This window comes from Dasypus novemcinctus, chromosome 1 (assembly GCF_030445035.2).
Source record: "Dasypus novemcinctus isolate mDasNov1 chromosome 1, mDasNov1.1.hap2, whole genome shotgun sequence".
Taxonomy (NCBI): domain Eukaryota; kingdom Metazoa; phylum Chordata; class Mammalia; order Cingulata; family Dasypodidae; genus Dasypus; species Dasypus novemcinctus.
In genome coordinates, this window is record NC_080673.1 from 169571317 (window position 1) to 169586252 (window position 14936).

A 14936-nucleotide genomic window follows, 5' to 3' on the forward strand; every position below is an offset into this window, starting at 1 on the left:
TTTACCTTGACTAAAAAATTTCTAAACTGTTCAGAATCCTACTTTACATTTGCAGACTACAACAACCCCAGCAAAAGGATAGAGAAAAGAACATAAAAAATGCTTTGTCTGATATATAACCACTTTTATTTTTTTAAAGGATTGGGTTTTATGGATCAGGAAATACGATAATATTCATTATTTACTTTTGTACTTAAAAAACAATAGTTACATTTTTTTCAGAATCAAACCATTCATCTACATGTGCCATATGCTGAACTACATAGAGGTTTACCCACAGATATAAATTCATAAACTAATTCTTCAGGCTTTTTTTTCTTTCAACTGAATAGTTCTTTATAATTGCAATGAACAAAGAGGTAAAATACAGCAGAAATAAGAGGATTCTTGGAAATGTCACAGATAATTGTGCTGTGTAACAGTCTTTGCCTTGATCATTGTTCACATTTTGAAAACTGCTAGTGAAAAAAATAACTTTTGTGCGGGCATTAAAGGCCCCTCTAGCAGCTGAGTGGGACAATGCTCACCTATACCACGTGGGCACTTCTTTCTAGACTGCTCATCTTTATCCCTAAAAGTGCATATATCTTTGCACTGTTATTGTGTTAAATTCAGCATGGTTTACAGATTTTATATCAACTGTCAGATTATTCTTTTGTTTAGAGACACGCTCTATGGAAATGTTACCAGGAGCTTAAAATTCTCACTCAGAGTCATTAAAAAAACCTCCCCGAAAACTTCAAAAATCCTAAACTACATCAGGTCTCACTAAGTGAAAATGGAATTGACCACATTTACCTATATGAGTGGGGAAAATTAATCTAATGACTCTTACCAGGCTCCATTAAATATTTTTGAATTGTTACAACTGGCATTAGTTGAACATTGATTAGTAACTAAAAGCTAAAAATACATTTAGTTGATCAAGGGACAAAAAATAACTGGAAAATGTTGATCTGATTATTTCAGTTCTTCAGGCACAACCTTAAAGCTGGGTCAAATCGATCCATCAACAACCCAACTGAACACTTGATATTCTTCTACCTTGGAATAGCAAAATCCATCATCGATCACTTCAATATAGTCTGAGACACACTAAATTACTTTCACTTTAAAAGTCTATTAAGCAGAGAATGTCAAAAACTCTTATACCAAGAAGGAATAAGATTTCATGGCTGAAATCAACAGCATTTTGTGTGCATCTTGGTGAAATAATGTTGATCCTCAGTATACTTTTGTAACTTCTGGCCCAAAAGGTTGTCTACATCTTACAACTGCTGAGTTGTCAATGTGTATTTTATATTAAAATTATAAATTTACCATTCTGCAGGGGCCCTGCAGGAGATATAAAGGAAATTTGCACAGCACTCTGAAGCAGGCTACCTTAAAGAAGCTACCTTGACCAATAGTCACAGTCTGGGGTTTGTTTTTGTGAAGCCACTTGGTCAGAAATGTGTCTTATCATTCACCTAGTATTTCAACTTGTCTTTTCAGTATGAACTCTAGGCCACTTAACTGGAACAACATTTAATAATAACCTCACTACTTTATTGAAAATGACATACATACATTTGTCAAAGTCACTATTAGGTAAAAATGAGGGTTGAATGTAAATCCGGAGTCATAACTACTATGATTTACTTAATAGAAAGTGTCCGTCCTTCCACTGGGAATTTAAGGCCTCAAGAATTCTAACCAGATCTTATGGTATTGTCAATTGTCAGCCGGTCAATAATGTATTAAGTACCTGCTATGTGCATATATTTACTGTATAATAAATTTCAATATTTTCATCTTCAATGACAAAACTAAAGCCCAGAGAGCTATTTGTCATAATTTTAGTGAGAGAAACCTAAGACTAGAACAACTCGCAACTCATTTACCTTGCCTCTATATTGTACTGGGGGTTTTGCTCTATTCTGTTGATGCCCAAAGCATGGTCTATGGCTCAGCAGCATCAGCATACCCTGGAGCTTGTTAGAGGTGCAGCATGTCAGACCCCACCCCATGTCTTCTGAATCAGCATTTGCATTTTAACATGATCTCTAGGTATTTCGTAAGCATATATAAGTGTATATTAATTTAGATAGGCACTTATATGGATTGTAACAGGGAATCAGAAACTGTAATTTCAAAGTTGGAGGAAAGAGCTATTAATTACTATAGCTTTTAAGTGATTAAACTATCAGTGAACCAAGAAAGAATTATTCATTGTTATTAATTTTTGGTTTATAAATAGATTGAAGTTTTTAGGTTTGATAAGCAATATTTACTTGACACCAAAATAGCTAGTTAAAGACTGAGATGTTTTTATATAATGTTGGATGATCAACTTGGGTTATTTATTTGTCCAAATTAACTATTTGGGAGGGAAGCATAATGTATTAGTCAGCCAAAGGGGTGCTGAAGCAAAGTACCAGAAATCTGTTGGCTTTTATAAAGGGTAATTATCTGAAGTATAAACTTACAGGTACCAGGACCTAAAGAGTCCAACTCAAGGTTGCTTTCTCACCAAAGTCAATTGCTACCTGTTGAAGCAAGATGGTTACCGATGTCTGAGAAAGTTCAGCCTTCCTCTCTCTCAGCTACAGGCTGGAATAGGGCTTGTTTCTTTCTGGACCTTCTCAGCTGCTCTGGTCTCTTCACAAGTTCAGCTGTAAACTCTCAGGGGAATAGCTCATTTCTCTTCCCAGGGCTGCAGGATCAAAGCTGATGAAGTTCTCTCCTCTGGTATCTATGAGGCTCTCTCTCTTCCTCTGTCATCTTCTGTGTGTCTTCTTCAGTGAAGGCCCATTTATATGAGCCCATCAAGGGGGCAGGGATTAACCCTGAGTCATGCCCTAATGACGCAGTCCAATCAAAGCCCTAATCTTTTACTAAGTAAACTTAAAACCTTTTAATACAGTCAAAGGGTATCACACCTAGAGGAACAGGTCAGTTTACAAACATAATTTCTTTTTTAGGGGATTCATAGATACTTTCAAACTGCCACACATAGGAAGCTTATTGTTTGAATAATCTATTACTAGATAATATATCCTGAACACCTCAAATGTTAGGTCTCCTTACCATTTCTCTGTTCCATAAGCATGGTAGATGCCACTACCCAAATTTTATAGGTAAAGAAAATGGACCAAAGGTTTAAAAAATAACCCAACATAAACGTGATGTATTTGTTGACACTTTCATTTGCCAGTGTCAGAAACCCAACTCAAACCAGCATAAGCATAACTGGAAATTCTGGTATGTTTGGAGGCAGGGACTCCTTCTCTCAGAGACTACTTGAATATGGCATATATGAGGGCTGCTCAGTTCAAGAACCTACTAGCTTAAATTTCCCGGAGGAAAAAAGTGAAACTTCCTCTCTTCTCAGTTGCGCTAGCAGAAAGTCTTGGCGGATGCTCTCACTCTTATTGGCTCAGGAAAAGCTGGTTGGGGGGAGCTGGATCATGTGACCACTCACATGACCAATGGGTGGGGAGTGAAGAAGGGTGAGAAGTCAGCCTCACAAGCATGAGGGACAGACTGGCCCTGGAAAGAGGAGTTCTGGCACTAGAAGGATGAAAAAAAAAAATCGATCGGACAGGGTTCAAACTGGGTCAAGATCCCAAACTCAGATGTCTTGATTGCTCTTTTCAATTACATTTTGATGAAGCATTCATTTGGTTGTGGTGATGCAATTGTTTATATCAAGATCATATGGATAAAATCCTAAACTCATATATTAATAGTCAGCATCTTGGTTGGGAGTGGGTGGGAAGATAAAGGGGTGGAACAGACCAAAGTAGATTTGCTGTTAATGTAATTTTCTTGTGTTAAAGGAACAACTAGTAACACTGATGTAAATATAGTGGTTCCTAGGGGTTCAGACGGGAAGGGGAGGTATGAATAGGTGGAACACAGGGCATTTTTAGGGCAGTGGAATTGTTCTGTATGACCCTGCAGTGAAGGACACATGGCATTATACATTTGTTAAAGCATGTAAAACTGACAGCACAAAGAGTACATCATAATGTAAACTAGACTTTGATTAGTAGTAATGCTTCAGTATTGGTTCATCAGTTGTAGCAAATGTACCACACTAATGTAAGATGTTAGTAATAGGGGAGACTAATGCGTGGGTATATGGGCATTCCCTATACTTTGGTTATAATTTTTCTGTAAATGTAAATCTAAAAGATACCTCCTACTAAAATAAAGTTTATTATTACAAAAAAGATATAGAGATAGAATCGAGAATTTCAAGAGACATCTATCTGTACCTAGCTGTTTTAATTTATTAAAAATCTTCTCTAAATTGTCTTGCAGTTGTGTAGTGACTAATGTTTATAAAACGTTGGACTTTTGGTTTTAATAATATTGACTTTTTCTTTTATAAAAAGATAAATGTGTGTTATGATTCCTTTTTAGGTAACCAATCTGTGGTAAGTCCTTTTCTTCAGATTAAGAATTGATATTAACAAACTAAGTAGCAGATGGGGTCCTACAGGGAAGAAATAAATAGCCCCTGTGCATTTGCCATGGAAAATCTTGTAAGCAGCACATCATTAAAACTCAAATTAATTGCCATGTTTCTTTAATGTTCCTGGTATGTATGATGATCAGTCCTAATGACTAAAAGGAGAATTTCCAGTCTTGAGTGTACCAATTACTAAGGTCCTTCTAACACATTTGTAGGAATAAATGAAAGAAAAAAACACATCAATGCTGTCTTGCTTGAATAATCTTTTCCCTGCATACATCTTAGGGTTAGACCATGATTATAATTCTTCAAGTCCATAGGAAAAGATATGCTTTTACTCAAACCCTCACTAAAAATGTGTTAATGTAGACTTTGCTTCCTCTTTAATAGTTTCTAAATTCTAAGGTTGGTTTTTAAAAAAATTTTCTTTGGTAAAATGTTTTGTTGAAATCTCTCCTTTTTTAATCTCTACAGATGATAGTTAATGGATCATTCCCAAATCAACTGTTAATTTCTTTTTTTATAATGTGATTAAACATAACTCCAGGTGTCTGATAACAACTAGGTCTACATAATAATAGAATTTTCCTTATCCTTTAAATCCCTTTGCTTATTCTAATATCTGCCTTCACATAACCTTTCTCATTTTCAACAAGCTATTCATCTCTAATCATTTAGTTCATAGAAAAATTCCCTAAAGCCTTTTCTGCCTGTTTCTTTTCAGATTAGAACACTGAAATCCTTTTCCATGTAAAAGTCTCCTTTCCTTTCCTGAAAGACACTTCAAAAGGTGTTTGTTTTGTAGAAAATGAATAAACCTTGTTATACTCAGATGCCATCTTGTTCAAAGCTTTTAATACTTTGTTTCAGGTTAGTAACTAAAATGCTAGAGTAAGACCTACCACATGTAAAGATATTTATGGTATATCAGGAGGTTGTGAAATTACATCACCTTGGACAGTATAGCCAGAAGGTGAAAAAAGAGTACTAAAATTAACACATTCTCTTTCTATTCTGACTGTAACTACTTTCAACTTCACACCTTTTCAAAATCAAAGGCCACTATTAAAAGAAGCTCAGATAGGAATAACTCCTCTTTTTTTAGTCACTGTAACCAAGAATTAATTGTAACTTAAGTGGTTAATAAATACTGAAACTGAATTTAATTGATGGCCCTTAAATTCAGCTCTATCTGGTTTCATTTTCAACATTAGCAACACAAAGACCATAAAAAAATTATCAAAATCCAAAATTCTCTATTTAATCTTCCACTGCTAAATTTAAGAAGCTTTGCATGGTGTGGACATGAAATATGCCTATGTATTCATAAGATATTTTAAGCATAAAGGCAAGCCATCTGTCCATCTTTGTGTCTCCCCACTCATCATGCTATTTTCCTTCCTACCCTTGAAAGTGCTTCATTTTAGTTTTAAAGCAATAGATATGTTTATTAAAAAATGCACACATGAGCTCATTTGCTAACAAAAAATATGTACCTATCATTTTATGTTTGTAAGAATTCTAGTTGTGTGAAAATGCCAATATATTAATATGAATGCATAGAAAAAAAGAATGGAGAATACTCATCAAATTTTTAGAAATTGTTGCCCCTGATGAGAAAAGTGGTATGGGTTGGGTGGGGGCAGAGCGTGAAAAAATTATTTTATTTTTAACATTATAATAAATACACACTTGTGTTTAACTTCTGTAAACATTTCAAAAATTAAAAGGACTTGCAAACTATTTGTTGCTACTATATAGAAATTTGGGGTAAGTGAGAAATTCCAGCTTTTTGATCACTGACCTTCTCAACCTTCCAAGAATCCAAGTGAAAAGAGATGAGTTTCAATAAGATAGGCCAATAAGAAATGCTAAATATAGAGAGGTTGAAGAATTTGAAGAATGGAAAAGAGCCATTGATTTAGTAACATGAGTTGATGGGTGACTTCCAGAAAAACATTTCAGTGGTATAGGAAGAGTAGACATCAGAAGTTGAAATGAGCAGGGGGTAGAGATTTAAAATTTACTCTGCTATGAACCACCTTTTAAAATGTTAAACTCTTAATCCTTCCAGGAACTAGCAAAACAGGATGATAACTCTAAGGAAAATAGAGAAAGAAGTATTTTTATTGTGGGAGAAAAGATTTTATTATGTTGAGGGTTGAGGGGAATCAAAGAAATCTCACAGAAATCTCATGGAAATACAAGAACTGGGGTACTCGTTGGAACAAACTTTATCAGGAGGCCTTGAGGTGACAGGGGAAAGTTTAAAAACCTGTTGAGTCAAAGATGTGATGAAGGCTACTTCTATTGAAAGACTGAAATCTTCACTTAATAAAAATAAAATTCAGCCAAATAAATACTGGCCTCTCTACAAAGAGAAGAATTACAGTATAATTTTTTTTTCTATCTAAAAAGACTTCATTAAATAAAGAATATATAATTTATGTCTACCTCAGCAGTAATAGCGCAATCAGACCACTCCAATAATCCTGGTAACCCAGTTAAATTTTAGTTCCTCCTAGCATGTGATGTTGAAATCTCACAGGGAGAACTGTGCTACTTTTTAATAAAAACTATCTGAACAGCAGTTAACTGGAACATTAACCTGTTTTGGAGAAAAATAAATCTGCTGACACTTGCATGTCTCTGAAATTGAAGCTACCAGAAGAAACATACAAGGGCACTTCTAAATTTAGAGAGTGAAGAAATATAAATTAAGGACCCAGGTAGATACATTTATGTAAAATCATATAAATAGAAATTAATAAGGTACTGAATGCAAGGTGCTATATTAGGTATTGGGGTAAACAAAAGAAGCTTAAATATTTGAGGAACATTAATATGTTTATAATATATTTAGGATTGTGTAGTCCTTATATAATTAAATTTCCCCCCAAAAAAGTTTTTTTTCTTTATTTTAAACTCATCTCTCTGAAAGTATTACCACTTCTTTGGGCCACGTGACCCTCATCGGATCTGCCTGGCTCTTGAGATTTAAATTTTTTAAAATCTCCCATGTAATTATAAAGGTCCTATATAATCCTGCTATAAAATATTACATAATCACTAAAGAAAATTTAGGAAAATAAAGAAAATAAAATAATGGAAAAGTAAAATCACCTTTAATCCCTCTACTCAGAAATGGCCACTATTAATATTTTGATGAATTTACTTAGCCTTTTTCACATTTGCTGCTTTTTTTACATGACAAATAGTCTATTATCTCTGTTGGATAGAGTCCTAGGGATGGAATTACTGGATCAAAGATTAGAGCACTTTAATGTTCTTGAAACATATTACTAAATTGATTTTAAGAAAGGTTGCATTAGTTCATGGGTACTGTGCATATCTTTAAAAAGTGTTTATCTTTTTAAAGTCTTCACCAATGTAGTAGATGAAAAATGCAGTCTCATTATCTTAATTTTCATTTCTTTATTAGTCTGAACAACTAACACTCATTGAAAACCTACAATATGCCAGGCACCATTCTAGGCCTACTTAGGCATAAATGTGAATATGTCCATCTCTGCCCATGAGGACCTCAAATTAGAGGAAAACGCATGCTGGATCCATGTTCTGATGGTGGCACAGGGCAGATTCAAAGTGATGGGAGAAAAAGCAGAGTAGTTAATATTTCTTGGAGGAGTATAATAAATTTCTTTCATGGGATTGTGGGAGATTGAATTATGTACCCCACTTTAGACATGTTCTTAATCTTAACCTGTATCCCTGTGGATGTGAATCCATTATAAATAGGATTTTTTGAAGATATTATTTTTAGTTAAAGTTGTGGACAACTGAATCTGGATTAATTGAGTACTATAACAAGCAGAAGAAATTTAATCAGAGAAAGTCACAGGGAAGAGTGAGAAGTCAGTGGAACCTGAAGGAGAAAGGAGAGGACATTGCCATTTGATGTGAGGCAGGGATACAAACCAAGCAACCGCAAGGATCTCTGGCAGCCACCATCAGAATGGGTAGAAAGCACCAACTTGCAGGTACCTCGATTTTGGACTTCTAGCCACAAAACCATGAACCAAGAAATTCCCATAGTTAAGTCAACCGGTTGCATAGCATCCTGGCAGACTAAGACAGAGAAGAGTGAACCAAAAGTTGCGAATACACTTTAATTTGAGTATAATACTATGAAAGACAGTTATTTTCTTTTTATAGGTAAAGAAACTGAAATCTAAAGAGGTAATAATTTACGCTGAGTGGCAGATCTAGTAAACAATAGAGAGCAAATTAGAACGCATGTCTCTCATGCTTCAAAGGCCCCACATTTTATAATCTTCCTACACAGTTTCTCTGTGACTCCCATGAGAATTATTTGATTTTTTCTTTTCCTGTTTTTTTTTTCTTTTAACCCCTAGAATCTTGGCTTAAGTCAGTGATAATTTGTTTTCTCAGTTTTTCCCTGCTCCGATGTTCAAGGCTTGCAGTAAGTTTCAGAGCAGTCCACAGAGGCCATTTCATTCAACCTGCCCTTGTTTCAGAACTGAACTTCAAGAAGAGGGCTGGCTGGTTCAGGGTCACACGGCTACATGTGGTGGAACACAGACTTGAACTCATGTTTCCTGATTCCCACTCCAGTGACCTTCCTTCATACCACCCTGTCCTTGTTTAATTTTTGGTTAGATAAAATTTGAGGTTTTGAGCCCCTAATTCAAGTTTTAATGATTTGCTGGGTCAATATCAGTATTCACTTTTGTTCAAGTTCTTGCTCTCTTTTGGTTGACTCATTCAGAGAGATTTAGCAAGTCTGCTCTGCTCTTTCCCCTATAAGGGAAGATGGGAAGAAACTGAACATTTGAGTGCCTACTCACTCGATGCCAGACACTTACACTTCATCCCATGCAATCCTCACAGCAACTGTTTGATATAGCTATTATAATCTCTAAGGTACAGATGGGTGCTCAGGGAAAAATGTACAGAGTTTTAAAAACGTGCTTCAGTTAAATGTTTAGCTTCAAAGTGGAAGTGGGGATTGGAACTCAAGTCTAACTGATACTAATGCTTATGCCCTTCCAAGTATATCCCACAGATTGCAATCCTCCTCAAGGAGAGATGAACTTCGGGGTTTGAGACATTACTGTGGTCAGGTCATGAACACTAACTTCTCCTGCTTCCTTTCCTTACAAAGCCTAATCAATGGCCCTTCCCTCAGCATTTTCAGCTCCAAGGAGATGGAACTTATAATTATTTAAAGATTTATTTTTTATTATTTATTTATCCCCCCACCCTTACCACTTGCTTGCTGTCTGCTCTCTGTGTCCATTAGCTGCTGCGCGTTCTTCTGTGTCTGCTTATCTCCCTTTGTTGCATCATCTTGTGGCACCAGCTCTCTGCGGGAGCAGGTCATCAGCTCTCCACAGGCGCAGGCCAGCTTGCCTTCACAAGAAGGCCCTGGGAAGCATCCCATATTGTAGACAGGAGCCCAATCAACTGAGCCACATCTGCTTCCCTGGAACTTATTTTGGTTCCTGTAATAAGTCATGTGATCTCTTGCCTGAGACACAGAGAAGAAGCAGTACAGAATAGTAGTTAAGGATGGGAATGTTGAAACCAGATTGGGTTCAAGTCTGGGTTCAGTTATTTATGAGCTGTATGACCTTGAGCATATGTGAATTCCCCATTCCTCAGCTTTCCTACCTGGGAATGAAAAATAATAGTGCATACCTCATTGGAGTATGCATTTTGTCAGAATGAAATGAGATTGTATATGTAAAGCACCATGGTGGATTGAATTATGTACTTTAACTTAGATATATTCTTGGTCTTTTTTTTTTAAACATAGAAATGATCTTATTTATTTTTCTTTTTAATTTTTTGTCTTTATTTTTTAAAAAATGTTACATTAAAAGAATATGAGATCCCCATATACCCCATACCCCCTTCACCCCACTCCTCCCATAACAACAACCTCCTCCATCATCATGGGGCATTCACTGCACTTGGTGATATTCTTGGTCTTGATCTGTATTCGATGGCTGTGAACCCATTGTTAGTAGGGTCCTTGAAGATATTAGTTTTAGTTAAGTCCAGGTGAGTGAAGGTGGGTCTTAATCAGGGTTACTGGAGTCCTTCATAAGGAGGAGAAATTCAGACATAGAGAGGGAATGCTTTGGGGAAGCTGGATTTCAAGGGAACCCATATGAGAAAGAAGACTTTACTACATGCTATGAGGCAGGAATACAAGCCAAGAAACCCGAAGGATTGCTGGCAGCCAGCAACAGAATGTTACAGAACTTAGGTAGAAATCATCACCTTGCTGATACTCAATTCTGGACTTCTCCTAGTTTTGAAACCATGAGTCAATTAATTCCTGTGGTGAAGCCAGTACCAGTTTGTGGATTTGTCATGGCAGCTTGGGAAAACTAAGCACTTAGTACACTACCCAGGATATTATAAACATCACATAAATGTTGGTTATTTTCACACTTGCCTCCACTTGTATCCATGTTCCATCTGCCTGGAAGATTCTTTGCCATTACCCCTTTTATCTAGCTAACTTTTATACATTCTTTAAGTCTAGTTTCAATGCCATTTCCTTGGGGAAGCCTTCCTCAACCATCTAAATCTGGGTTAAGTGCTTCTCCAATGTGGTCATATAGTAGCCCATATTTCCCTGTCAAAGGACATATGCACTGTCCTTTATCTACTTGTCTATACTCCTAAATAAATTCTAACTTCTTTGGGAGCAGGAACTATCCTGTTTGCCATTTTAGCTCTTCTGCCAAATAAAAGGTTGATTATAGAGTAGGTAGGCATGTTCCTGGGCAGGAGCAGAATTGCACTTTAATATTATAGTGATGATCTTTTGGAAATGTTCCTTTTCAGGAAAGAGCAATGTCTAGAGGTTTTGGCTCTACTGCCTTCCTGAAGTCACAGCTGTTAGACTGGACCAGGCTGTCTGATTGTGTATCACACCGAATTTTGCTGCTGGTGAATTAATTGATAACTACTGTGCAACTGTGAGTCTTGGAAATGAGCAGAATAGGGAATGAAAAACTAAAGGAAATAAGTGGCCCCAGAAATAAACACTGAGGTATAGTCGTGCAAAAAAGAATGAGATCACCTGGAAGATGACTAACGGGTAGTTGAGGCTGCCTTCCTGTCTTCTACAGCTGGCAGGAATTCCTGCAGTTTCACCCTGCAGGTTGGAGCCCCCAGGTGTCTCCCTGGTCTTCCAGCCTATGGAGGTGAGCTCACTATTTTCATAAGTAGTGTATTAGGTTTTTATGGCTGCTGTAACAAATTACCATAAATTTGGTGGATTAAACAATACACGTTTATTATTTTATAGTTCTGTATGTCAGAATTCCAGTATGTTTCTCACTGGTTTAAAATGCAGATATAGGGACTCTAGGAAATAATCTGTTTCTCTGCCTTTGCTAGCTTCTAGAAGCTGCCTGTATTCCTTGGGCAGGGTCTCCTCACTGGTTTAAAATGCAGATATAGGGACTCTAGGAAATAATCTGTTTCTCTGCCTTTGCTAGCTTCTAGAAGCTGCCTGTATTCCTTGGGCAGGGTCTCCCTCCTCCATTTTTTTCTTATTAGAGAAGTTGTTGGTTTGTAGAAAAATCATGCAGAAAATACAGGGTTCCCATATACCCCCTATTATTAACACCTTGCTTCAGTGTAGCTAATAGTTAATAGTACAATTATAATAATAGTGTCTCATCAATTGTATCAATGTAGCTTCTTCCATTTTTAAAATCAGCAATGGCCGGTGGAGTCGCTTTCACATTGCACTCTCTCTGGGTTTCTGCAGCCTGAAAAGATTCTTCGCTTTTAAGGACTTATATGAATACATTGGGTCAATCGGGTAATCCAAGATAATTGCCTTATCTCAAGGTCCATAACCTGATCACATCTGTAAGGTCCCTTTTGTCATATAAGGTGATATATATACAGGTTTGGGATTAGGACATGGACATCTTTAGGGGCCATTATTCTGCCACCACAGGTAGTACCATCCCTGTGTTAAACATCCTTGAGACTATGCCCAAATATATAAGTTCCTAGAAATGCCCTCTTTTGCTTGACACTGTGCAGTGGGTGTTGGGTGTGGAGCCCATACTCTCTCCCCTTTACTTAGGCACTCATTCTCTCAGCGGCTGGGAGTGTTGATGATGACTCTGTACAGCTGAGTCCCCCTTGGGGACTGCCACCTGCTGACGTTTGATTGTACCACAACCAAAATTACAGACCCCTTCCTGGGCACAGTCTGCATTCATTGATTTGTCATGCAGTGTTGTGGGCAGTGGGTTTAAGACTCAGCCCCTCTGCCTCAATGTGGGACAACTCTGAAGGCCATTCTAGCCCCTGCTCTCTCTAACCCCACGGTTGTGACTTCATTGCATTCAGTGTCCCCATCTACCCTGTCTTGCTTCTTTCATTTTCCCACCAGTGTTGATCCTAAGACTGCTTCCCAGTAAACCTCCTGCAAGCTCCTGCAAGCAAATCTCTAACTTAGAGCCTCAAACAAACCTGTCAGACAATGTCAGGTTCCTGAATATGTTTGGGGCTTTCCTAAATTTGAACACAATTAAGAACACAGGAAACTTTTCAACCATACACTCTTGAAGTGAAGCTAAAAACCACCAAACACGAACATCCTAACATCCATTCCTCTTAAATATGTATAGATACATTCATTTATTTTCTTTCATCATAACTAGTAAGGGCCTCCACTGTGCTTGCTTTGTTGTCCTGGAGACCCTGGGTTCTCTGGATAAAGTATTGTTATCTTATGTGCCTGGAAGCAAGAAAGAAGGAAATGGTCCTTTTCCCCCCTATACCCCACCCTCCCAGATATTCTGCTGTAACCTGGTTTGCAACCTAGGTGAAGGAGATGATTGTTGAACCTTCCTGGGCCCCTTTTGTGCCCTGGGAAAAAGAAACTAGGTTCCCAGATTATGACTTCAGCAGTTTATGGAGTAAAATTGAAAAGAGAATCACAATGAGGCTAATTAGTTGGAAATAAAAGATATTCTTTTTATTTCCTTTTAAACCTGCCAGACCATATTTTGTCATCTGTAACTTGCAGAGTGATCAAACTAAAGAGTTTTCTGACTCCTGTTTTCTTTCTGCAAAAAGGAGAAACAGCTCCAAAGGACTCTACTCATAAACCTACAAATGATTCCTAATCAACCCTGCTCTACCTCCCATAGAATTTCCTTGCTTCTCTTTTTGACCTGTTCTCAGATGAGAATATGTGGTTCTCATGTCTTCTTTGAGGAAATAATCCCGTCTTCAATGGAATTTCTGTTTTTCAGGGGCTACCAACTCAATGTGCCTCAGGCCTTGATATCACATCTCAGCAGTTTTTCCCTCATCCCATTCATGTTAATGTCAGCTGTTTCTGATTGAATTCTGCTTGAACAAAGCACCCAGCTCCCTCAGCTCTATAAGAATGTGGATATGCATTTAGTATATACCTGAGTTTTGTTAATATACCAAAGTTTTGACAGGCCTTCAGTGGAATTTTTTTGGATTGCTGAGTTTCTCAAAAGCTTATGTAAATTACATTTCTGTAATTTCAAATATATATATATATTTCATATATATATGAGAAAGCATGAAAGCAGTCCCACACTAACACAAATCATGCAGTTGAGTTTCACACATTTGGGAAAATCACAGGGGTCAGCACATCTGGAGTGCGATGGATAAGCCTTATCCTGTGAAAACCACATTTGAGATCATGTTATCTTGTCTGCCAGGTAAGTATGTAAATTTTAATTATATTTTATATGCAATATGAGTGTTGGATTTTTAAAAGTGTCCTATGGTACATTATTTTATAAAGTAAAACTTTTTATTTCATAACAATGAATATTCACCCCACAATGCATTCTCTGCTATTCATCTGTATTTTGTATATACTCAAAGAGGTTACTAGTTTCTCAGTCACAAACTCTAGAATACAAAGAAAAAGGTAGCAATGTTTTTCTAAAAAATAAATTTAGTTTATATTGGAAGTCCCCATTCCTCTTAACGAAGTCATTTCTGGGTATTGACAGTTAACTCCCTATTTTCTCAGATAATCAGTAATTTTACTCCCCACAATCCAAATGTTTTGCCTAAATTCCTGAGGATCTGGTCTGATGCGAAAGTATGAGAAGAAGGATGTGGTGTGGGGGAGGTGAGGAAAACTGGTCCCCATGCATCCATGCTACTGTGCCCTAAGACATCCTCATCAGCGTCTACCATTCTCCACTTATTGGTCCATGGAGATGACCTCTGTGGCCATTCCAATCATCAGGCTTTCCAGGTATAGCAGATCTCAAGATCATACTCTCACTACATTGGGCTACCTGGGGCAAATTTCTGCTTCATCTTGTGCCATACTGGAAAGCATGAGAACGCTACAGCACCTCTTTAGGCATTTCTGTCTAACTGCATTTTGTAACCATTTTCACTTGGCTGTTTCCATTCATGCTAAGCATAAGGGTCTTTTCTTCAC

The 14936-nt window shown here is 37.1% G+C and overlaps 1 non-coding gene across 1 annotated transcript; it reads right to left on the bottom strand.

Moving 5' to 3' along the window:
- Positions 1 to 14037: 14037 nt before the first annotated feature.
- Positions 14038 to 14201, bottom strand: LOC111761468 (U1 spliceosomal RNA). Its single transcript, XR_002794829.1, has one exon. It is a non-coding gene; the product is annotated as a U1 spliceosomal RNA (small nuclear RNA).
- Between the last annotated feature and the right edge of the window lie 735 nt (positions 14202 to 14936).